The sequence below is a fragment of the Macaca nemestrina genome, chromosome 4, assembly GCF_043159975.1.
Source record: "Macaca nemestrina isolate mMacNem1 chromosome 4, mMacNem.hap1, whole genome shotgun sequence".
NCBI lineage: Eukaryota > Metazoa > Chordata > Mammalia > Primates > Cercopithecidae > Macaca > Macaca nemestrina.
Genome location: NC_092128.1, coordinates 61,365,773 through 61,389,174, shown reverse-complemented (window position 1 = coordinate 61,389,174; position 23,402 = coordinate 61,365,773). Strand labels below are relative to the sequence as shown.

General features: G+C 39.7%; 1 long non-coding RNA gene across 4 annotated transcripts in view; it reads right to left on the bottom strand.

Moving 5' to 3' along the window:
* LOC105475404 (uncharacterized) overlaps positions 1 to 23,064 on the bottom strand; it is a 111,155-nt gene extending 88,091 nt beyond the window's left edge. For all 4 annotated transcript variants that reach the window (XR_983321.3, XR_011622094.1, XR_011622095.1 and 1 more), the window contains exon 1: positions 22,904 to 23,064. This is a non-coding gene — a long non-coding RNA (uncharacterized lncRNA). The remainder of the gene's footprint in view (positions 1 to 22,903) is intronic.
* Between the last annotated feature and the right edge of the window lie 338 nt (positions 23,065 to 23,402).

Sequence of the window (23,402 nt, the reverse complement as noted above, 5' to 3'; positions counted from 1 at the left end):
AAATTGACCCTAACAAATATACTCAACAGTTTTTTGGCAAAGTTTCAAAGGTAATTCCATGAAGAAAGGGTAGTCTTCTCAACAAATTGTGTTGGAAAAAAATGAATAACCATATGCAAAAAGACAAAAGTAAAAATAATAAGCCCCAGCACATGACTCACACCTCATACAAAACTTGGATCATAGACCAAAATGTAAAACATAAAACTGTAAAATATGTAATTAATAGGAGAAAATCTTCATTTCTTTGGCAATCAGTTTTTAGAGACAGCACCAACAGCAACATCCATGAAAGAAAATATCAATAAAATAGATATCAATAAAAATTTAAAAATAAATCTGCAAAAGATATTGTTAAGAGAATGAAAAAATAAGCCACATACATATACTCCGCTGAATACTATGCAGCCACAAAAAGAAATGAGATGTCCATTGCAGAGACATGGATGAAGCTGGAAGCCATCATCTTCAACAAACTAACAGAAGAACAGAAAACCAAGTATCGCATATTCTCACTCATAAGTGGGAGTTGAACAATGAGAACAGATGGACACAGGGAGGGGAACATACTAGGGCTTATTGGGTGGGGGTGGTGAGGGGAGGGAGAGCATCAGGACAAATAGCTTATGCAAACGGGGCTTAAAACCTGGGTGATGGGTTGATAGGTGCAGCAAACCACCATGGCACACGTATACTTATGTAACAAAGCTGCATGTTCTGCACATGTATCCTGGAACTTAAATAAAAATAAATAAATAAATAAATAAATAAATGAAAAATAAAAAAAAGACAAACCACAGACTGGGAGAAAATATTTTCAAATCATGTATCTGATAAAGAACTTCATCTAGAATATGTAAAAATTCTTAAAATTCAACAAGAAGCAAACAACCCAATAAAACATTGACAAAAGATCTAAACAGAACTTCAAAAACATAGATGGAAAATACTTGGAGTGATATTTAATGTCATTTGTAATTGGGGAAATGCAAATTAAAATAATAATGAGAGGCCAGGTGCAGTGGCTCACGCCTGTTATCCCAGTTCTTTGGGAGGCTGAGGCAGGCAGATCACCTGAGGTCAGGACTTTGAGACCAGCCTGGCCAACATGATGAAACCCTGTCTCTTCTAAAAATACAAAAATTAGCATGATGTGTGGTGGTGCATGCCTGTCGTCCCAGCTACTTGGGAGGCTGAGATTGCTTGAAGCCAGGAGGTAGAGGTTGCAGTAAGCAGAGACCGCGCCACTGCACTCCAGCCTGGGAAACAGAGGGAGACTCTGTCTCAAAAACAAAAACACAATAATGAGATGCCACTAAACATCCATTAAAATAACTAAAATCTAAATAATGGGCAATACCAAATGCAGGCAAGGATATAGAACATTTATCACTTATAGGAATTCAAAGTGATTCATGCACTTTGGGCGGCAGTTTGGCTATTTTTGTGTTTTTTATTTTGTTGTTGTTAAATATGGACTTGCCATATGGCCCAGCAATTATACTTCTAAGTATTCTTCCAGGTGATTTGAAAAATTATGTTCACATATAAAAACTTTTATAGTAGTTTTATTCATAATCACTAAAACTAGAAATGACCAAGATGTCCTCGGACAAAAGAATGGAAAAACAAAGAGTGCGGTAATACTCAGCAATAAGAAGAAATGGCTATTGTTTCATACAACATGGATAAATGTTAAATGCATTTTGCTAAGTAAAAGAAACCAGACAGAAAAAAAAAGTTACCTACTATATGATTGCATTAATATGATCTTCTGAAAAAGGCAATGCAATCAAGATAGAAAACAAATCAGTAGTTGCTAGTGGTTGGTTGAATGGGGTAGGAGGATTGAATATGAAAAAGACACACAGACAAACTGTTCTATATAGCAGTGAGTTGTGGTTTCAGGGCTCTGCAGATTTGTCAAAACTCAGAAATTGCCAGGCATAACAAGTGTATTCCTGTACTCCAAGTTACTTAGGAGGCTGAGGCAGGTGTTATTGCTTGAACCCAGGAATTCAAGTCCAGCTTGGGCAACATAGCAAGAAAGACCCTCTCTCTGAAAAATTAATATAAATAAAAATTTAAGAAATTTAAATGCCATAGAATTATAACCCTCAAATGGCTAAATTTAATGTATGTAAACAGAAAAATTTTAAAAAAATAACCAAAATATTGGGATACTCCAGGACCAAATGAAGATAATTATATCACAAATATATAACACAGCCACACTATATGGGAGGAGGGGAGAGACTGACTTAATAACCCTCAGAAAATTACGTTTGACTCTAAACTATAACATTAAAGACAAAATGAACTTTTAAAGAAATACATAAGAAAAGTGGTGGGTGGTTTCTTATTGTTGAAGAGGGAAGTTACAGATAATGAAGAACAAAAGCTATAATAAATCCTTTAGCACTTTATTGAAGTCAGAGATATTACTACAAATTCATGTTTACTGGGATTATAACACACACATACATGTAAAACTATAGAGAATATTATAGACCAATACCTTTATGAACAGAGACATGAATTCCTTAAAATCTGGCACAACAAATCTTGCAGTATGAAAAAGGGATAATACCTCATGATTAAGTAGAGTTTATTACAGGAATTCAAGGTTGGTTTTATATTCAGGAATCAACAAATGTAAATAACTATATTGACAAATTAGAAAAGGGTGATATCAACCAGATAACAGAATAAGAGGTCCCCTGTTTATATCTCCACAGCACCGATATTCCACAGCCATGAGAAGGGATATCTACTCCCAAGTGGCAGACTCACCAACCATAGTTTCAGAGGCCCAGTCACACCTACGGTGATTCCCACCTAAAGGCCCTGTAACTCAGGCCCAACTGAAATGACCCTAAAACTCAGCTTTATCCCTTCTTAGCTGTGGTCTGAGAGCAGTCCTGCCCACTTAAAGGCCCAGAAGGAGACATACCCATCTGTGCCCCAAGAGACAGACCTGCAGACTTGGGTGACAGTCCAGTCCACCAAGGAACCACACAGGACCCATATCTATTTCAATCCCTGGTGATAAGCACCAACCACAGACCCCACTGCAGACCCAGCAGCAGCCACTTGACCTGGCTCCCACCCTGACTCAACTGTGATCCCAGAGGCAATCCTATTGATCCCAGAGGCAATCCTATCAGCCTGGGGACCTAATAGGAGAAGGCTTTTACCTGCCAAAATCAGTCATAAATACCAGAAAGAAATGTTTACTCCATGTAAACATACACATGCCAGACTGCATGAATACAAAGAATCAGGCAAACAAGTCACCACCAAAGGAATTAATAAAGTTCTAGCATCAGAACTCCAAATAAAGGGAGATTTATAAATTGCTTGAAAAAAATTTAAAATGATCATCCTTAGAGAAGCTCAATGAAATTTAAGAATACACAGACAACTAAATTACATTAGTAAATGAATGTATAAACAAAATGAGAAGCTTAAGAAATATAAACCATAAACCATAAAAAAGAACCACACAGAAATTCTAGAGTTAAAGAATGCAATGATAAATCTAAATATTCAATAGAGAGTTTTAATACAAGATTTGATCATGAAGAAGAAAAAAATGGCAAACTTCAAGACAGGCCACCATTTGAAATTAGCGTTAGAGAAATAAAAAGAAATTAAAAAGAGAGAAGAAAATATAAGAAACATATGGAATACCATCAAGCCTTCATATATAGAATTATGAGAACACATATATAGAAGACAAAAAGAAAAAGAAGTGGCAGAAAGTTTAAAGAAATACGGACTGAAAAGTCTTGAGAAGGAATAAACATGCAGATTCATGAATACATGGTATTAATTGTAAGATGTTTTGTATAAGTCCTACGGTAACAACAAAGAAAAAAACCTCTGGTGGATCTACCAAAAACAAAGAAATTAAAGCATACCACTATAAAAATCAACAAATAAATCATAAAGGAAGATGAGAGAAAGGACCAAAGATATTACAAAGCAATCGAAAAGCAATGAAAAAAATTGTAAGTTTTTTAAACTATCAATAATTACTTTGCATGTAAATGGATTAAATTCTCCAATCAAAAGAGAGTGGATGAATAAATTGGAAAAAAAGGCCAAAAATATGTTGCCTACAAGAGTCCTACTTTAGCCCTAGTGTCACATAGACTGAAAGGGAAGGGATGAAAAATATATTCCATAAAAACAGTAAACGTAACAGGGGTTGGCTATACTTTTATTAGAAAAAATAGACTTTCAGACAAAATCTGTCACAAGAGACAAATAAGGTCACTATATAATAAAGGATCAATTCATTAAGATAACATAAAATTTTAAGTGTATATATATCTCCATTTGGCCTTGGTCCTGCTACCAGGGTCATCTACCTAGGGACCCAGGAGTCACACCTACTGTGATTCCCACATAAAGGCCCTGTAACTCAGGGCCTAAATACTTAAAATATATATTTCAACCAACAGTGAAAGACTTAATGTTTTAAGTCAAATATTAACAGAAATGAAGGGACAAACAGGCAGCAATGTAATAATAGCAGGAAACTTCATTATCCCCCTTTGAACAGAGGGTAGTTTGCCCAAACTGAAAATCAATTAGAAGACAGAAACTTGAATAACACTATAGACCAAACAGATCTAACTGACATATGTAAAACATTTCACTCAACATCAGCGGAATATACATTCTTCTCAAGCACATATGGAACATTAGCCAGGAGAGATTATATATTGGGCCATAAAACAAGTCTTAACAAATTTTAAAGATTCAGATCATATCAAGTGACTTTTCTGAGCACAATATCATAAAATTAGAAATAATAATACAAGGAATTTTGAAAAATTCACAAATATGTAGAAATTAAACAACACTTCTGTATAATCAATAGGTCAAAGAAATCAAAAGGCAAATCAAAAAGTATCTTTAGACAAAATTGGAAAGACAACATACAAAAACTTAACGATATGTGGAAAAGCAGTTATAAGAAGGAAATGTATAGTGATAAGACTTACATTAAGAAAAAATGAAAGAAAGGTATGGTACAAACTTAAGTGCCCTTCAACAGATCAATAAAGAAAATATATCATAGAAATACAATGGAATATGTTCAGCCATAAAATAAAGAAACTCCTGTCATTTGTGACAACATGAATAAAACTTGGGAATATTATTCTGAGTGAAATAAGTCAGCCACAGAATAACAAATACTGTATGATCTCACTTGTATGTGGAATCTTAAAAAGTAGAAGTCGTAGAAGCAGAGGGAAGAACACTGCTTGCCATGAATTGGGGTTTGGGGGAAGGAAATATATTTCTCAAAGGATACAAACTGTCAGTTATAAGATGATAAAGTTCTAGAAATCTAGTATACATCCTGGTGACTATAGTTAATAATACTGTATTGCTAGGAGAGTGGATCTTAAGTGTTCTTAACACACACACACATACACAGACATGTAACTCTTTGATATTATGGATGTGTTAATTAACATGATATAGTAATTATTTCACAGTGTATACATATATCAAATCATATTGTACTCACATAGAATCTTACATAGTTTTTACTTGTCAGTTAAATATTTTTAAAATTAAAAATCTTAAAAACAAAGTAATAAATGAAAAACCACAAATGATTATCTTAATACAGTATATGTCGACAAAATATTTGATAATGTACAATGACTATTCATAATAGCAACTCTCAGAAAACTAGAAACACAAGGAAACTTCCTCAATATGATAAAAGGCATCTTTGAAAAACCTACAGCTAATATCATACTTATTGGTGAAAGTCTAAATTCTTTCCCTCTCAGTTTAGAAACAAGACAAAAATATCTTCTCTTATCACTTTTATTCAATACTATGTTGCAGGTTATACTTAGTGCAATATGGGAATTAAGGAAAAGTATTTATATTGATAAGGTAGCTATAAAGCAATCATTATTCACTGATTACATTGTAAAATAATTTTAACAAAATTAAAATTTTAGAATAAAAATATATATTCTATACTGTAAATAGCAGAATAGACATTTTAGAAATCAAATCAAGCAGAAAACAAATCTAAGAAATTATTTTAGTGTAGTGGTGTAATGACATGTAAATGGACAAGTGGATCATAATGAAGAAAACAAAGAAGAAAACATGTGGAAGACAGCCTTAGCTTCTCAAGGCCTGTGCCACCCTGTCTTTGTGGGAGGCCATGGGCCTGCTCAAACTCCCTGTATACCGCTACCACTATTGGCATTTGAAAAAGCCAGCACGGCCGGGCGCGGTGGCTCAAGCCTGTAATCCCAGCACTTTGGGAGGCCGAGACGGGTGGATCACGAGGTCAGGAGATCGAGACCATCCTGGCTAACCCGGTGAAACCCCGTCTCTACTAAAAAACACACACAAAAAAAACTAGCCGGGCGAGGTGGCGGGCGCCTGTAGTCCCAGCTACTCGGGAGGCTGAGGCAGGAGAATGGCGTGAACCCGGGAGGCAGAGCTTGCAGTGAGCTGAGATCGGGCCACGGCACTCCAACCTGGGCAACACAGCGAGACTCCGTCTCAAAAAAAAAAAAAAAAGAAAAGAAAAAGCCAGCACACTAACTATCTATAACCAAGGAATTCATACATACACTGCCACTGAAAACACCCAGAAGCAAAGCCAAATGGCCCTAGTAAATATACATACAGTCATATTAACAAGAGAAAAATGTCCTTTCAAACAAAAATAAATTCAAAGTAAAAAGAAGTGACTGTTTCTCCAGCTGTGAAGGAACAAGCATAACAATTCTGGAAGTATAAAAAAGCAGGGAGTTGGCCGGGCACGGTGGCTCAAGCCTGTAATCCCAGCACTTTGGGAGGCCGAGACGGGCGGATCACGAGGTCAGGAGTTCGAGACCATCCTGGCTAACACGGTGAAACCCCGTCTCTACTAAAAAAATACAAAAAACTAGCCGGGCAAGGTGACGGGCGCCTGTAGTCCCAGCTACTTGGGAGGCTGAGGCAGGAGAATGGCGTGAACCCGGGGGGTGGAGCTTGCAGTGAGCTGAGTTCCGGCCACTGTACTCCAGCCCCGGTGACAGAGCAAGACTCCGTCTCAAAAAAAAAAAAAAAAAAAAAAAAGCAGGGAGTTATGACATTACTAAAGGATTATATTAACTCCCCAGCAATAGATCCTACCATAATGAAATATTTAATATACCAGAGAAAGAATTATGCTTGTCGGCCAGGCACAGTGGCTCACGCCTATGGTCCTAGCACTTTGGGAGGCCTAGGTGGGCGGATTGCCTGGGCTCAGGAGTTTGAGACCAGCCTGGGCAGCATGGCGAAACCCTGTCTCTACTAAAATACAAAAAATTAACTGTGTGTGGTGGCATGTGCCTGTAGTCCCAGCTACTTGGGAGGCTGAGGCAGGAGAATTACTTGAACCTGGGAGGCAGAGGTTGTAGTGAGCCAACATCATGCCACTGCACTCCAGCCTGGGCAACAGAGCAAGACTCCAGCTGAAGGGAAAAAAAAAAAAAAAAGAATTATGCTTCTCTATTAGTGGCATTGCATGTGAGATGAGTCTCTTGAAGACAGCATCCTGTTGAGTCTTGCTTCTTTACCCAACTTGCTACTCTGTGCCTTTTAATGGGGACATTTTGTTTGTTTATATTCAAAGTTAATATTGATATATGCAAATCTGATCCTGTCATTATATTGTTAACTGTTTATTATGCAGACTTGTTTGTGTGGTTGCTTTATAATGTCAGTGGTCTATGTACTTATGTGTGTTTTGCAGTGGTCAGTAATGATCTTTTCCATATTTAGCACTCCCTTCAGGACCTCTTGTAAGGCACGTTTCATAGGCAGCAAATTCCCTCAGCATTTGCTTGACTGAAAAGAATATTATTTATCCTTTGCTTATGAAGCTTAGTTTGGCTGGATATGAAATTCTTGGTTGGAATTTCTTTTCTTTAAGCATTCAGAACACAGGCCCCCAATCTCTTCTGGCTTGTAGGATTTCTGCTAAAAAAAAGTCTGCTGTTAACATGAAGGGTTTCCTTTTGTAGAGGACTTGTCGTTCTCTCTAGCTGCCTTTAACATTTTTTCTTTTATTGAGACCATGGAGAATCTGACTACTATGTGTCTTGGGAATTTGTTGTGTGTGTATCTGTGTGTGTGTGTGTGTGTGTGTGTGTGTACTATCTCACAAGGTTTCTCTGCATTTCCTGAATTTGAATGTTCGCCTTTCTAGCAAGATTGGAAAAATTGTCATCTACAATATTCTAAGATATGTTTTGCAAATTGCTTACTTTCTCTTTCAGGGATGCCAATGAGTCATAGATTTGATCTCTTTACATAATCCCATATTTCTTGGAGGTATTATTTATTCTTCTTTAATATTTGTTCTTTGATTTTGTCTGACTGAATTATTTCAGATAATTGATCTTTGAACTTGGAGAGTCCTCAGCTTGCTCGATTTTGCTGTTAATACTTGAGATTGCATTCTTAAAGTGACTTTTTTGGTTTTTCACCTCTTTCAGATCAGCTTCGTTCTTTCTTAAAATGGTATTGGGTTTATGGGTAAACAGAAGTCAAGCATTGAGGTTTGGGAACCTCCCCCTAAATTTTAGAGGATGTATGGAAATGCCTAGATGGCCAGGAATAAGTTTGCTGTAAGGGTGGAGCCCTCATGGAGAACCTCTGCTAGGGTAGTGCAGAAGGGAAATGTGGGTTCAGAGCCCTCACACAGAGTCCACATGGGGACACCACCTAGTGGAGATGTGAGAAGCGGGCCTCCAAACCCCTGAATGATAGATCCACTGACAGCTTGTACCCAGCTTGCACTGTGCACCTAGAAAACCTGCAGCCTCAATGCCAGCCCATGAAAGCAGCCGGGAGAGGGGGCTATACCCTGTAGAGCCACAGGGGTGGAGCTGCTCAAGGCTGTGGGAGCCCACCTCTTGCATCAGTGTGACCAGGATGTTAGACATAGAATCAAAGCAGGTTATTTTGGATCTTTAACATTTGATTGCCCCGCTGGATTTAGGACTTGCATGGGGCCTATAGTCCCTTCGTTTTGGCCAATATCTCCCAATTTGAATGGGTGTATTTACCCAATGCTCATACCTCCATTGTATCTATGAAGTAACTAACTTGCTTTTGATTTTACAGGCTTGTATGCAGAAGGGAGTTGGCTTGTCTCAGATGAGACTTTGGACTTGGACACTTGGGTTAATGCTGAAATGAATTAAGACTTTGGGGGACTATGGGGAAGGCATGATTGCTTTTTAAATGTGAAAAAGTCATGAGATTTTGGAGGAGTCAGGGTCAGAATGATATGGTTAGGCTTTGTGTCCCTACCCAAATCTCATCTTGAATTGTAATTCTCATAATTCCCACACCAAGGGAGAAACCAGGTGGAGGTCATTGAATCATGGAGGCAGTTTCTCCCATGCTGTTCTTATAATAGTGAGTTCTCACAAAATTTAATGGTTTTCTAAGGGGCTCTCCCCTTTTCCCTTGGCACTTTTCTTTCTTGCTGCCTTGAGAAGAGAGTACCTTGCTTCCCCTTCTCCTTCTGCCATGAATATAAGTTTCCTGAGACCTCCCCATTCCTGCTGAACTGTGAGTCAATTAAACCTTTTATCTTTAGAAATTACCCACTTTCAGGCAATTATTTTTAGTATTATGAAATGGACTAATGCACCCCTAACACCTCTCTAAGCAGCTGTCCCTGTCAACTCAAGTGTCCATGGGGGTTTTGAGATGTCCTACTGCTAGGATTCCAGAGATCCATTGTGTATCAGTCCGTTTTCACACTGATGATAAAGACATACCTGAGACTAGGTAATTTATAAGCAGAAAGAGGTTAAATGGACTCACAGTTCCACGTGGCTGGGGAGACCTCACAATCATGGTGGAAAAAGAAGGGCACATCTTACATGGTGGCAGACAAGAGAGAAAAGAGAGCCAAATGAAAGGGGTTTCCTCTTATAAAACAATCATTTCTCATGAGACTTTTTCACTACCATGAGAACAATATGGGGGAAACTGCACCACAATTAAATTATCTCCCATGGGGTCCCTCCCACAACACGTGGGAACTATGGTAGCTACAATTTAAGATGAGATTTGGGTGGGGACACAGCCAAACCATATCACATAGAGTGAGTTGCACCTCATGTGCTCAACTCACCCCTCTTCAGGAATCATTAGGGGCCAGGAACAAATCCTAGTGCATGGTAGCCCCATGCAGTGTCCCCAGCTTCCTTCCCTTTCAGCCCAGCACCTGTGTCCTCTCTCCATTTACTCTCAATGCCTTCCCTCCAAAGATCTCCTCAGAGTGTGCCAGTCTTTCTGATGTCCTGGTCCCTATGTGGTACATATTCCTCCTGGTTGTATCTAGACGGCTATCTTTCTGCAAACTCCAGAGATTTAAAAGAAGAGGAAAACATAAAAAGATAAACTTAAAATCTTATGATTCCTAATTGTTTTATTTTGGTTTTATATAAAAATATAAAGAAAGAAAATATTAGGTTAGAACTATACTACAGTGTGTACATAATACCATTTAAGTCTATGATGGTCTAATGGACCACAGGGCCATTTAACTGTGCTGCTTATTAGTGCAATCTGCTGGTGAGATTAAAATTAGAGATCAAAATTTATCATCTATAACTAATGATCATCAAAGGAAAGGGTCAACATAATTATTTTTCTGATTTCCCTGGCATAAACAAATCAGTGCCAAGGAAACTGAGACATAGGGCAGACATGATCATCTGAGTTACAACTTACATGCCAGGCAAGTTGTGGTTTAGAGTAACTGGAATATATACGTGATAATCTGGATAATGAGTAAGAAATAGTAGTGATAGGAAAGTAAACGTGTATGTGTGTATATATAAATAGTATATATAGTATATATATACAGTGTGTGTATATATAGTATATGATATATATATTTTTATTTCTCCTTCGTGTTTGAAGGATATATATAGTATAGTATATACTATATATAGTAAAAATATCCTTCAAACACGAAGGAGAAATAAAAATTTTCCCATACAAACAAAAGCTAAGGGATTATCAATACCAGAACTGTCCTATAAGAAATACTAAAGGGAGTTCTTCAATGTTAAAGAAGTGGACATTCACAAGCAGTAAGAAATCATCCAAAGGTACAAAACTAGCTGTCAATAATAAGTACACGAACACAGAATATTATAACATTGTAATTGTGGTGTGTAAGCTACTTATATCTTGAGTAGAAATACTAAAAGATGAACCTATCAAAAATAACTACAACAACGTTTCAAGACATAGACAGTATAATGAGATACAAATAGAAACAACAGAAGTTAAAAGGTGGAGGAGGAGATGAAGTTAGAGTGTAGAAAACTAATAAAGAAAACTAATGAAAAAGTTTTCTTTCACTTTTGTGTTATTTACTTTCTCTTTACAATTGGTGTTATGTCATAATCAGTTTTAAATAATGGGTTATAGGATGTTATTTGTAAGCCTCATGGTACCATCAAATAAATTCTACAACAGATAGGCAAAAAACGTAAAGCAAGAAATTAAAACATACCACCAGAGAAAACCACCTTCACATAAAGGAAGAAAGGTAGGAAGAAATGAAGGTAGAGAGCAAAAAAGGAAGGAAAGAGGGAGGGAGGGAGGGAGGGAGGGAGGAAAGGAAGGAAAGGAAGGAAAGGAAGGAAAGGAAGGAAAGGAAGGAAGGAAGGAAGGAAGGAAGGAAGGAAGGAAGGAAGGAAGGGGAAGGAGGGAGGGAGGGGTTGGACAGGCAGGCAGGCAGGGAAGAATACAAAACAATCAGAAAACAAATAAATCAAAACAATCAGAAAACAAATCAAAGGCAGGAGGAAGTCCTTATTTATCAACAATAGCACTGAATGTAAATGGACTAAACTCTTTAAAGGCATAGTGTGGCTGAATGAACCAAAACAAAACAAACAACAAAGCAAAACAAACAAAATGGCCAATGTGTTGCCTACAAGAAACACATTTCACCTTTCAAAGCACAAAGACTACAAATACAGAGATGAAAAACAGCATTCCATACAAATGGAAACCAAAAAAGAATAGTAGCTATACTGGTATCAGACAAAATAGAAGTCAAGATTATAAGAAGCAACCGAGAACATCAGTATATAATGATAAAGGGGTCAATTCAGCAAGAAGATACAATGATTTAAAATATATGTTGATGTGGCTTGGCTGTGCCTCCACCCAAATCTCATCTTGAATTGTAGCTGCCATAATTCCCAGGTGTTATGAGAAGGATCTGGTGGGAGATAATTGAATCATGGGGGCAATTTCCCCCACACTGTTCTCATGGTAGTAAGTTTCACGAGATATGATGATTTCGTTTCCCCTTTCATTTAGCTGTCTTTTTTCTCTTGTCTGATGCCAAGTTAGATGTGCCTTTCTTTTTCTGCCATGATTGTGAGGCCTCCCCAGCCACATGGCACTGTGAGTCCATTTAACCTCTTTCTGTTTATAAATTACCCAGTCTTGGGTAAGTCTTTATCAGCAACATGAAAACAGACTAATACATATATGCACCAAAGTTTTGCTCCAAGAACCACCAAGAACCTCCAAGAACATACTAGAAAAACAGAACAAATTCACAGACTCTGAAAGAAGCAACTTGCTGCAGCAAACTCTGTGAGACAGCTGAAAAACAGTTTCCAAAGTGTGAGAGGGAGAAAAGTTGGTCTCTGAACACACATCCCCACTGGGGAGCCTGAAAATATAGATCACAGGAGAAGGATTTGTGAAAAAAAATCTTGGGACCCCAAAATCACTAAGTTAAAGGGAAAAGTCAAGCTGGGAACTGCTTAGGGCAAACATGCCTCCAATTCTATTCAAAGTCATCCCTCTGCTCACTGAGATAAATGCGCATCTGATTACCTCCTTGGAAAGACTAAACAGAACTCAAAAGAATGCAATCATTTGTCTTATCTGCCTATGATCTGGAAGCCCCCTCCTTTCTTCAAGTTGTCCCACCTTTGCTTTGAGCTGTCCTGCCTTTCCAGACTGAACCAATGTTCATCTTATATATGTTGATTGATGTCTCATGTCTCCTTAAAATGTGTAAAGCTAAGCTGTGCCCCTACCACACAAGGCACATTTCATCAAGACCCCCTGAGTCTGTGCCACAGGCACATACCCTTAACCTTAGCAAAATAAACTTTCTAAATTGACTGGGACCTGTCTCAGATATTTGTGGTTCACAGATTTAAGCTTACCTAGAGTTGAAACAGATTTATGGAGTCCAGAAAAACATAAAAGTAGAAGCCACAGCAGGAAAAACCCTATAGAAACTCCTGGTCCCCAGCTCAAACTCAGGGAAATCATTCCTGTCCTTTTCTCACAGAGATCCTTGGGGAAAGGAAGGCAGACAGTGGAACTTGGGAGGAGCTGGAGTGTGAAGGAATCTCGTTGCTGAACTTTGTAATTATTTCAATTTAGCACAAATTTTCCTGAATAGAATCCTGTGGGGGTGAATGATATGATGCAGATACGATCACAGAAGCCACAGGCAACAGGGAGGGCAGGCAGGGAGGGGTAAGACCTGAGAGCCCTTCTTGCTTTCTCACTGGGGAGGCTTGTAGACTGTGGCAAGATCTCAACACTGCTGGCCAGTTGCCTGGATATAAATTCAATGTGGTTAGCAGGGCATGGTGGGAGGGAGACTTGCCTTGCTGGCTGCATGGGAGCTGTGTGAGGCCTGTCATAGCTGGCTTCTCCCGACTTCCCTGGTGACCTGTATGTTTCAGAAAATTCAGGCAAAATCCCCAAAGGGAACGTAACTCCACTGGCCTAAGAACCACCCTCCTATCCCCCTCAGTGGCTGCAGCAAGCCCCACTCAAAGAGAGTCTGAACTCAGACCCACCTAACCCTGTTTCCACCTCATGGTTTTTCTCTACCTACTCTGGTAGCTGAAGACAAAAGACATAAACTCTTGGGAGATCTATGGCCTTGTCCATCCTGTGAGGAACCCAAATACACATCCTGGCCAAAGTAGGGCAAGATTATATCCCCATTCTACTAACACAGCTGGTGCTGTCTGGAAATTATCACCTCTTGGCTGGTGGCCAGCCAACCCAAGCCATTGCAGCAACTCAGAAACAACCTTGCCCCAAAGAAGGAGAAAACAATAGCTAATTCCACAGCCTGCAGCACCCTGAATAACCAAAGGTCCTGAGTCTGTGTGACAACTTCACTGCTAGCATAATTAGCATTCAAGAAAACCAGCATACTAAACAAAACTGCAACCAAGAACTCCCACAGAGGCCACTTCACTCCCCTGCCACTTCCACCAGAGCAGGCGCTGATATCTATGACTGGGAGACCTAAAGATGAATCACATCACAGGACTCTTTGCAGACATTCCCCAGCACTAGCCTGGAGCACAGTAGCTCACTGGATGACTAGACCCAAAAGGGCAATAACAATCACTGCAGTCTGGCCCTCAGGAAGCTCCACTCCTAGGGGAAGAGGGAGAGCACCACATCAAGGGATCACCTTGTGGTACAACGTAATATGAACAGCAGCCCTTGAATTCCAGATCTTTCCACTGAAAGAGTCTACCCAAATAAGAAGGAACCAGAAAAGTAATTCTGGTAGTATGACAAAACAAGGTCCTGTAACACCCCCAAAAGATCATACTAGCTCTCCAGCATAGATCTAAAACAAAAAGAACTCTCTGAATTGCCAGATAAAGAATTCAGAAGGTTGATTAGTAAGCTACTCAAAGAGACACCAGAGAAAGATGAAAACCAACTTTGAGAAATTAAAAAAAAAAAAAAAAAAAAACAGAATATTGTTGAAAAAGTATCTGGAGAAGTAGCTATCATAGAGAAAAGACAATCACAACTTCTGGAAATAAAAGACACACCTAGAAAAATGCAAATTATGCTGTAAAGTTTCAACAATAGAACTAAAGTAGAAGAAAGAACTTAAGAGCTCAAAGACAAGGCTTTCCAATTAACACAATCTGACAAATGCAAAGAAAAAAGAATTTAAAGAAATGAACAAAGCCTCCAAGAAGTCTGGGATTATGTTAAACAGCCAAACCAAAGAATAATTGTTGTTGCTGGGGAAGAAGAGTGTCTAAAAATTTGGAAAAATAACTTGGGGGAATAATTGAGGAAAATTTCCCTGGCCTTGCTGCAGATCTAGACATCTACACATAAGAAGCTCAAAGAACACCTGGGAAATTTATCACAAAAGAATCATCACCTAGGCACACCGTCATCAGGTTATCTAAAGTCAAGATAAAGGAAAGAATCTTAAGAACTGTGAGGCAAAAGCATCAGGTAACCTTGTAGCAGGACAAGCCTCAGACAAAACCCCTCAGACACCGAGTTAAACAAGGAAGGGCTTTATTCGGCCAGGAGCTTCAGCAAGACTCTTGTCTCCAAAAACTGAGCTCCCAGAGTGAGCAATTCCTGTCCCTTTAAAGGACTTACAACTCTAAAGGGGTCCACTTGAGAGGGTCAATTGAGCAAGCAGGTCATGATCAATTGAGTAAGCAATTGATCAGTTGACTGGGGACTGCATGCACCAGTAATCAGAATGGAACAGAACAGGACAGGGATTTTCACAATGCTTTTCCATACAATGTCTGGAATCTATAGATAACATAACCAGTTAGGTCAGTTAGGTCAGGGGTCAATCTTTAACCAGGCTTAGGGCACGGCACTGGGCTGTCTGCCTGTGGATTTCATTTCTGCCTTTTAGTTTTTACTTCTTTCTTTGGAGGCAGAAATTGGGCATAAGACAATATAAGAGGTGGTCTCCTCCCTTATTCCCCCACTTTAAGAATCTCACTTATTAGTGGGAGTTCTCACTTTCATTCTCATTACCCATGTCTTCTTGCAAGACAGATCCATAGTGATTCATATAGTACACTTGTGCTGAAGCATTTTGGTGAACTAAGGTAGCAATGAAGCTTTTTATCATTTGAAGAAGTACATATAGCAAACAAGGGAGCAGTAAGCAGGTTCCTATTACTATTATAACTCCTATTATAAGAGTTTTAAATCTCTCTAGTACTGGGAACCAAACATGGCCCCAGGATCAAATTCATGCCACACTTACATGGATACGTGTGCCAGTTTTTTCATATTTCTAACTATGTCTTCAACTACTTTCCCTTGATCATCTATGTGTAGACAGCAATTAGTAAGGTTAAATTTTCTACAGACCCTTCCTTCAGCTGCTAGCAAGTAGTCGAATGCCAATCTATTTTGATTGATAGCATTTCTCATCTGAATTTCTTGCCAGGCAAGAATAGTCAAGGCTCTGCCAGTCTTATTAGTGATTATTTTCAAGACAGCTTGTAACCGTACGGTTCGGTTAAGCATGTAAATGGGGGTGTGGTATCCCCATGAGCCATCTTGTGCCCAAGTAGCAGGCCCATAATATTGTATGATTCTCTCAGGGGCCATTAATTATCTTTCCAATTTCCTATAACTATGCTTCTCTTTTCGCAGGAAGCATACACAGGGAAGCCCAGGAGTTCACCTGTCTTCACAGGCAGTAGGAAGAAAGATGGTTTAATAGTGCCAATAACATAATGACCTGCCCACCGGTCAGGTAATTTGGCATAAGCTCTATGCCCACATATCCAGTATAATCCAGTGGGCTGTCCAGTCCCGGTGGGACTCTGGGTGGGTCCCACATGGTTTGCAACTTTGGGAGTTTACTAAATGGGTTTTTCTTAGTGTGGTTTGAACTCCACTAGGTGGCTGTTTTTGTAGCACTATTATACAGGTTTTGCCCAAGGCAGCTGAGTCTTCCCTCAGGAAGGGTGAAGTCCTTCCCCACTCTTGCTATACAGCATTGTCTAATGATTGAGGCTTTTAGGACCCAGAAGTTATCAGGGTGATTCTTTTCAGCCGGGAATTTATCAGGAACTGGGTCTGTAGGTACTAATTCTCAGGTTTCCCATTGCCATTGATCTCCCATTATAGTTCCTCCACATACATAACATGAAGTGACATTGAGAGACTGGGCTACATGCTCGGCTAATTGCAAAAACAAATTTCTTGTTTTTCCTGGAATTTCTAGTACTGGCACATTTAGTTCATCATAGAAGGTTTGAAATAATGGCTCAGGAGAGTGTTTATAAACTTCTCCTCAAACCACTATATTTACCCAATGGGGCTGGATCCAGTCCAGCCCCATTGATTTCTAGGGTTATACGTTCCCCTTTTTTCCAGTGAGCATCAAGGGGTTGGTTATTACTAGTTGTAAGGGGTTACACTGACCACAGGAAGGGCCACTTTTTCCTTTCTGAAGGTGGACAGGATTCTTTTCATTTTTTATCCAAGTAGCCCAAATGACACAAGACCAGTATCCACATTTATTTTCACACAGTTCTAATTCATGGCAAGTGTACTTATTTTCTGCCATATAGCCTCTTTTTTTTTTTTTTTTTTTTGAGACAGAGTCTCGCTCTGTCACCTGGGCTGGAGTGCAGTGGCCGGATCTCAGCTCACTGCAAGCTCCGCCTCCCGGGTTTATGCCACTCTCCTGCCTCAGCCTCCTGAGTAGCTGGGACTACAGGTGCCCGTCACCTCGCCTGGCTAGTTTTTTGTATTTTTTAGTAGAGACGGGGTTTCACCATGTTAGTCAAGATGGTCTCGATCTCCTAACCTCGTGATCTGCCCATATCAGCCTCCCAAAGTGCTGGGATTACAGGCTTGAGCCACCGTGCCCGGCCGATAGCCTCTTTCTTAATTAAGAGAACTGCATCCCATTCCTAACTTACTGCTATTAATGACATCACAGGCATCAAATTTCAAGGTGACTTGTTTGGATGCCCCCTTTTCTTCTGTTTTGGCTAACACTTTACTCGTATTGTTTGTGAGCCCCCGCCAGTCCTCAGTCCTTAATCTTATTTCAAAAACTGTGGTCATGGGAGGCTCAGATGGGTCATAACACACAAGTTGTCATTTTCTGGGCTACATACCTTGTATAGAATAACATTATACAAACAAGTTCTTTTTAGAGTTCCAGTACACTTACAATAACCATAAAATAGGACCATAGGAACCTTTTGTCCTACCTCAGTGACTTGATGTATACACTGGGAACAGTCCTCAGTCTGCGGAAGGTCAGTTGAAGTCCTTACTATACAAGGCCAAATTTTAAGGAAAATGAGTTCCACCATGAGTTTTCTCATGCTTCGGCCATGCATGGACCAGTCAGCTTCCGGGTGTGACTGGAGCAGGGCTTGTCGTCTTTTTCAGAGTCACTTTGCAGTGGTTAGCAAAGCTACTTCCGTCCATGTACAGCTCACAGTCTACTGATGTTTAAGGATGGTCTTGAAGGTTGGGCCCACTAAAATAAACTGACTCCAATACTTCTACACAGTTATGTTCAACTGGACTCTCTGATACCAGGGGCAAGGTGTCAGGGTTTAGGGTGTTGCAGACTTCAATGGTTATGTGGGAATTTTCACATAACAAGCTTTGGTACTTGGTTAATTTAGCATTTGTTAACCAATGATGTCCTTTGGTATTTATCAAAGTTACCACAGCATGGGGGCCTTTATATTCAGGTTTTGCCCAAGGGTTAGTTTATCTGCTTCTTGTGCTAACAGGGCCATTGCTGTTAGCACTCTTAGACCTGGGGGCCAGCCTTTGGAAACTCCGTCTAGTTGTTTTGAGAGATAGGCCACTGGCCTTGGCCAGGGCCTCACAGTCTGGGTTATAACTCCAACTGCCATTTTTTCTTTCTGATACATAGAGTGTAAAGGGTTTTGTCAGGTCAGGTGGCCCCAGGGCTGGGGATGACATGAGTTTTTCTTTTAACTCTTGAAAATCTCATTGCTGTTGGTTGTAATAGATGTAGTTTATCCAATCTACATTTTTATTAACTGTCACCCACTAAAATATTGACTCAAATCCTGCAGCTATTTGATTTCAAGTTTTAAATTGATCTGGTATTCCCCGTGGGACTCCAATTGCATCTAAATAGATGTGAGAATCAAAAGACCCATAAGGGGCTTCTCTTGCTTTACAACGTCTTATTTTTCCTCCCTCTGGTTGATGAAATGGCAGGGTGAAAGGGGTAGCCAATTGGACTAAAGTACAAGTGCCACTCCAGTTATTTGGCAGAGTGCCCAGTAAAGGTCTACCACCATACCACCACATATCCACTCGGGGATGAACAAGGGCTGACTGATTGATAAACTCTTGAGAATTCTTAAGCTCACTGCATCCCTTCAGGTCTCCAAGGAATGCTAAGTTTCCTCCCTGTCATGAGAGACACAAAGTGAACTTAGTGTTGGGAGACAGAAGCTGGATGGCCCTCAGGGGCTGACCCACAGGGTGCTGGACTTTAGGATATAGCAGAGAGAGCTTGGCACGACTTGTTACTTCAGGCTGTAGAATTCTGGAAAAGAGTTACCATGCAGCCCATGCCTGGTCGACTGGAGGACCACCTTAGTGGAAACAGGACAATCTGGGCCTCTGGCCTGCCATGTGCACAAGCATAACAGTTGCTTTTGTTTAACATGTGGGTGGAATATTTGATCCACTTTAACCAGGCATTTGTATCTTGGTATCCTGTCTTAATTGCCAAAGTTTGTTTCAAGTCTTTAACTTCTATGATCCTTCTAGTAAAATGAATATATGATTTTAGGAATTTACAAAAACCAGTTAGGGCAGTCCATCCTTGCTCTTTAGTGGTCCACAGAACGTTGGACCAACTATGGCATAAAAGCTCTATATTGGGAGGCAAAACTCCTGGTCAACACTGGAGACTATCGAAATTTCCCTTGATTAAATGATCCTAATTTACTAATGCCCAGTCTGAGGAGAGTCAAGAGGGACAGAGGTACTTTTCTGAAGTAGAGAGCTGTCTTTGACTTGGCAAGTCCCCACAGGGTATAACAAGGCAAGCATTAAATGTAATAGTTTGAGGTGAAATTGACTTAGTTATGTTAATAACTTGATGGTCAGCAATAGAGCAAGGAAAGAAGAAAGAGTAATAGAACAGATGAAAGAGTTAAATTTTTCTTAGCTTTAGTTTGGTAGGGTTTTCCCCTGGGACTGTGGCCCACGACTCTGGAGGGGGTGACGTGTTCTTGACTCAGTTGTGATGAGTCCATCCTTTTTTCGCTGTATAAACAGCACTCTTGGTGGTTAGCGGCACAAGGTAGGGTCCTTCCTAGGTGGGCTCAAGTTTCCTTTTGTTTCACCTTTTGATGAGAACATGATCTTCAGGTTAGTGCTGGTTTACCAGAAATTCTAGGGGTGCTACATGTGCTAAAATACTTTTAGTTTTGAGGGAAAGGAAAGTGGAAGATAAACCAATTATATAATTTTTAAGAAATCGACTTTTTGTTTTAAATGTGGGGACATCAACAGTGGACTTCATAGTCCTTAGTGCATTTCTACTGAGAAATCTCCTTTAGCACCTATTTTTTATTAGTTTTTAGACCAAAGAAGCCAAACACCACTTTATATTTGACAGTGCTTCCTGTATGATTTTTATACCAGATAAATTTTACTTTTATATTAGTGTGCTATTAACATTAAACTTAGTTTTAATAAAACTTTGTAGATACATTTCAATTTTTAATGTCAGACCATAAGATAAGATTTTTCTAGACGCTTTGTAACCTTCTATAATTTTTGTTAAAGAGCAGGTTAGTGCTTTAAGAAAAACTCGTTGTGTTTTTATTTTAATGTTCAGTTCACAGAAAAACTGGATGATACCCCTTTAACTTTGACCAATATGTTTACACACAGAATTTCCTTTACAATTAATGTTTTAAAACTTGCTTAAACCTTCAAAACAATTTTTTAACTTTTTTTTTTTTTTTTTTTTTTTTTTTTTTGAGACTGAGTCTCGCTCTGTCCCCCAGGCTGGAGTGCAGTGGCCTGATCTCAGCTCACTGCAAGCTCCGCCTCCCGGGTTGATGCCATTCTCCTGCCTCAGCCTCCCGAGTAGCTGGGACTACAGGCGCCTGCCACCACGCCCGGCTAGTTTTTTGTATTTTTTAGCAGAGACGGGGTTTCACTGTGTTAGCCAGGATGGTCTCGACCTCCTGACCTTGTGATCCGCCCGTCTCGGCCTCCCAAAGTGCTGGGATTACAGGCTTGAGCCACCGCGCCCGGCTTTTTTAACCTTTTAATGTAGGTAAAAATCCATATTTTTTTTTTTTTTTTTTTTTTGAGATGGAGTCCCGCTGTGTCGCCCAGGGTGGAGTGCAGTGGCCAGATCTCAGCTCACTGCAAGCTCCGCCTCCCGGGTTTTTATGCCATTCTCCTGCCTCAGCCTCCCGAGTAGCGGGGACTACAGGCGCCCGCCACCTCGCCCGGCTAGTTTTTTTGTATTATTATTTAGTAGAGACGGGGTTTCACCGTGTTAGCCAGGATGGTCTCGAACTCCTGACCTCGTGATCCGCCCGTCTCGGCCTCCCAAAGTGCTGGGATTACAAGCTTGAGCCACCGCACCCGGCCAAAAATCCATATTCTTATGCCTCCTTATAATCCTTTTACCAGAGGTATATTTTACTTTCCTTATACACCTTGCACATAATCTGTTTTTTCAATAGTTTTACATTCAGGAGGCCTAGTTGCTTTTAAATTATATGACATTTCTTGCATAACTTCTTATTTTATAGCATTTTTTTTCTCTTTCACGACTTTCACAGACAATTCTTTGATCTGCCTCAACTTTCAGACTTATTACAAACATTTCTTTCTTTAAACAACCAGTTAATTTATTTCAGGACAAGAATTTACCATATAACATTCTTTTTATATAAATTCTGCACCCCACCTTTTTTCCCATTTTTTTTCCAAAGATAACCATTCTTTTCCAAAGCAAACTTCCTTTATGTCTGTGGACGAGACTGTCTAAGGCCACAAGATTAGAAGTTACTATAATACATGTTACACTGTTAACTTTTAGTAAACTTTACTTTTGTTGAAAACCTTGTAAGTTTGGGATTTCAATTATCCTTTGCTATTCGTAAGACCTTTTTTAGTCCAAATTAACGTAGAATTGGTATAGATTTTTTTTCCTTCAATTACCCGGGAGGAAACATCTATCATCCTGTCCTAAAGGGAGTTCCTCCTAGGTCTGGTCGGACCTCTTTGTATGGTAATTAAGATTTAGATCCCCCATTAGGAAACATGCTGGGTTAAGGGAATTTTCAGTGGTTAATGTTAAATCATCTTTTTTTTTTTTTCCTTAGGATACTTTTGAACTGGTGAGGTGTACTCACAATGAGGTTTCCTATAAAAAGTTATTTTTCTACTTTCTTCTGTTAGTAAAGCAGTTGCTGCTACAGATTGAATGCATTTGGGCAATCTGCAGATTACTAGGTTAAGGATTTTTGATAGGAAGGCTATCGGTTGTCAGTGGCCTCAGTGATTTCAGGCTATGCCCTTGTTTATACTTACAACAAAGTGGTACTGGAATGTTGTAGGGTCACGGAGAAGACCTTCAATTATTAATTATAGGTTTTAAATTTACCCTGGCTTTAAAGGAATAGGGTATACTGTTTTTTCTTAACTACTTGTATATCTATCTTTCTCTCTTTGACTTTATTTCTCTCTCTGACTTTCCTTTTGCCTCTGTCTCTTCCTTTCTCTCTCTGCCTCTCTCTTTCTCTCTCTCTCGACTCCCTCTTTGTCTCTCTGTCTCTTCCTCTCTATCTCTTCCTGTCTCTCTTTGCCTCTTTTCCTCTCTGTCTGTTTCGTCTCTGTCTCTGCGCTGGTCTTTCCTTGCCTCTGCTAGCCGCTTATGCTGCTGTTCTCTCAACCACTGTGCGGGGCATGGGGGTGGGTGGGGGAGGTCTAAAACCAGCTGTAACCAAGTGTCTATATACGGGAACTTGTCTGGGTGCCCTGGCTTACAGGTTACCTTGTGCCATACTTTTGAAACAAGAGACCTGTCCAGACTTCCTTCTCATGGCCAGCCCACCTCTAATGCTGGCCAGTCTATTTCACACAAAGTTCTAAGTTTTCCTGGTATCATAGTAACACCATAATCTCCCTTAAATCCTTTCTTGAAAATTTTCAACATAGTTCCTAGTAGGGTGGGCTTACTTTGTGCCTGACCCATGCTTCCTTGAGACAAGACACCATGCTCACATCACACGCACACCACAAAACAAAGAATGGGTAAAAAGGGCACACACACACTTTTAGAGTTTATGCCAAACCAGAATCAAACCAAAATCAGAGTATCAAGAAATCCAAGGCAGGGTCAAAACCAAAGTATCAAGCAATCCAAGTCAAGTGAAAAACAAAAATTAAAGTGCCAGTACAGGCACGCCATGGGTGATCAGGCCACACTTCCACTCAAATGGAGTGGGCAAGTTCCAAAGACCAGTCATACCAAGTTTCAGATGTCCAGACTC